Genomic DNA, 2,500 nt, shown 5'->3' on the forward strand with positions numbered 1-2,500 from the left:
GGTCAAAAAGCACTAAAATTTTAGTTGTTTTCGCCCAACGTGGGGCTCGAACCCACGACCCTGAGATTAAGAGTCTCATGCTCTACCAACTGAGCTAGCCGGGCTCCTTTGGATGCCTATAGTTTTCTTCCCTATCCCTGCACTGCCGCTTTCCACAGATAGGATGCTGTGTAATCATAGGCTCTGGTGGAGTTTGGAAAGAAAATACACATCAGCCAGAGGCAGAAATAGTCTAAGAAAGTATCAAACACAATTACCAGTCAATATCAGAACGCATTGAAGAATATCAGGAAATAGCCGATTAAACCTGTGTGGAAAAAAGTCTTATTTGTGTTTTCTCCACTTTATTTTATAGTAAGATGATACATACTTTTTCTTTTACAGTGAATACATTAAGGTGTGGTATTGCCCCATTACACATCATCCAGACATGCATTCATATATTGCATGTTAACAATGAAAATATTGCAAAGAGACTTTCAATTTCTATTTTTTTGGTCAAAAAGCACTAAAATTTTAGTTGTTTTCGCCCAACGTGGGGCTCGAACCCACGACCCTGAGATTAAGAGTCTCATGCTCTACCGACTGAGCTAGCCGGGCACCGTTGGATGCCTATAGTTTTCTTCCCTATCCCTGCACTGCCGTTTTCCACAGATAGGATGTATTTTTTTGGTCAAAAAGCACTAGAATTTTAGTTGTTTTCGCCCAACGTGGGGCTCGAACCCACGACCCTGAGATTAAGAGTCTCATGCTCTACCGACTGAGCTAGCCGGGCTCCTTTGGATGCCTATAGTTTTCTTCCCTATCCCTGCACTGCCGTTTTCCACAGATAGGATGCTGTGTAATCATAGGCTCTGGTGGAGTTTGGAAAGAAAATACACATCAGCCAGAGGCAGAAATAGTCTAAGAAAGTATCAAACACAATTACCAGTCAATATCAGAACGCATTGAAGAATATCAGGAAATAGCCGATTAAACCTGTGTGGAAAAAAGTCTTATTTGTCTTTTCTCCACTTTATTTTATAGTAAGATGATACATACTTTTTCTTTTACAGTGAAAACATTAAGGTGTGGTATTGCCCCATTACACATCATCCAGACATGCATTCATATATTGCATGTTAACAATGAAAATATTGCAAAGAGACTTTCAATTTCTATTTTTTTGGTCAAAAAGCACTACAATTTTAGTTGTTTTCGCCAAACGTGGGGCTCAAACCCACGACCCTGAGATTAAGAGTCTCATGCTCTACCGACTGAGCTAGCCGGGCTCCTTTGGGTGCCTATAGTTTTCTTCCCTATCCCTGCACTGCCGTTTTCCACAGATAGGATGTATTTTTTTGGTCAAAAAGCACTACAATTTTAGTTGTTTTCGCCCAACGTGGGGCTCGAACCCACGACCCTGAGATTAAGAGTCTCATGCTCTACTGACTGAGCTAGCCGGGCTCCTTTGGATGCCTATAGTTTTCTTCCCTATCCCTGCACTGCCGTTTTCCACAGATAGGATGCTGTGTAATCATAGGCTCTGGTGGAGTTTGGAAAGAAAATACACATCAGCCAGAGGCAGAAATAGTCTAAGAAAGTATCAAACACAATTACCAGTCAATATCAGAACGCATTGAAGAATATCAGGAAATAGCCGATTAAACCTGTGTGGAAAAAAGCCTTATTTGTGTTTTCTCCACTTTATTTTATAGTAAGATGATACATACTTTTTCTTTTACAGTGAATACATTAAGGTGTGGTATTGCTCCATTACACATCATCCAGACATGCATTCATATATTGCATGTTAACAATGAAAATATTGCAAAGAGACTTTCAATTTCTATTTTTTTGGTCAAAAGCACTACAATTTTTGTTGTTTTCGCCCAACGTGGGGCTCGAACCCACGACCCTGAGATTAAGAGTCTCATGCTCTACCGACTGAGCTAGCCGGGCACCTTTGGATGCCTATAGTTTTCTTCCCTATCCCTGCACTGCCGCTTTCCACAGATAGGATGCTGTGTAATCATAGGCTCTGGTGGAGTTTGGAAAGAAAATACACATCAGCCAGAGGCAGAAATAGTCTAAGAAAGTATCAAACACAATTACCAGTCAATATCAGAACGCATTGAAGAATATCAGGAAATAGCCGATTAAACCTGTGTGGAAAAAAGTCTTATTTGTCTTTTCTCCACTTTATTTTATAGTAAGATGATACATACTTTTTCTTTTACAGTGAATACATTAAGGTGTGGTATTGCCCCATTACACATCATCCAGACATGCATTCATATATTGCATGTTAACAATGAAAATATTGCAAAGAGACTTTCAATTTCTATTTTTTTGGTCAAAAAGCACTACAATTTTAGTTGTTTTCGCCCAACGTGGGGCTCGAACCCACGACCCTGAGATTAAGAGTCTCATGCTCTACCGACTGAGCTAGCCGGGCACCTTCGGATGCCTATAGTTTTCTTCCCTATCCCTGCACTGCCGCTTTCCACAGATAGGATGC

The 2,500-nt window shown here is 40.6% G+C and overlaps 5 non-coding genes across 5 annotated transcripts; all 5 read right to left on the reverse strand.

Annotated features, from left to right (window-relative positions):
- Positions 1–31: 31 nt before the first annotated feature.
- Positions 32–104, reverse strand: TRNAK-CUU (transfer RNA lysine (anticodon CUU)). Its single transcript has one exon. It is a non-coding gene; the product is annotated as a tRNA-Lys (tRNA).
- Positions 105–527: 423 nt separating this feature from the next.
- On the reverse strand, positions 528–600 carry TRNAK-CUU (transfer RNA lysine (anticodon CUU)). The gene has a single exon. It is a non-coding gene; the product is annotated as a tRNA-Lys (tRNA).
- Positions 601–702: 102 nt separating this feature from the next.
- Positions 703–775, reverse strand: TRNAK-CUU (transfer RNA lysine (anticodon CUU)). Its single transcript has one exon. It is a non-coding gene; the product is annotated as a tRNA-Lys (tRNA).
- A 1,093-nt stretch (positions 776–1,868) lies between these two features.
- Positions 1,869–1,941, reverse strand: TRNAK-CUU (transfer RNA lysine (anticodon CUU)). The gene has a single exon. It is a non-coding gene; the product is annotated as a tRNA-Lys (tRNA).
- A 423-nt stretch (positions 1,942–2,364) lies between these two features.
- On the reverse strand, positions 2,365–2,437 carry TRNAK-CUU (transfer RNA lysine (anticodon CUU)). The gene has a single exon. It is a non-coding gene; the product is annotated as a tRNA-Lys (tRNA).
- Between the last annotated feature and the right edge of the window lie 63 nt (positions 2,438–2,500).

Source organism: Ambystoma mexicanum, chromosome 4q, assembly GCF_040938575.1.
Source record: "Ambystoma mexicanum isolate Mex_15411 chromosome 4q, UKY_AmexF1_1, whole genome shotgun sequence".
Lineage (NCBI taxonomy): Eukaryota > Metazoa > Chordata > Amphibia > Caudata > Ambystomatidae > Ambystoma > Ambystoma mexicanum.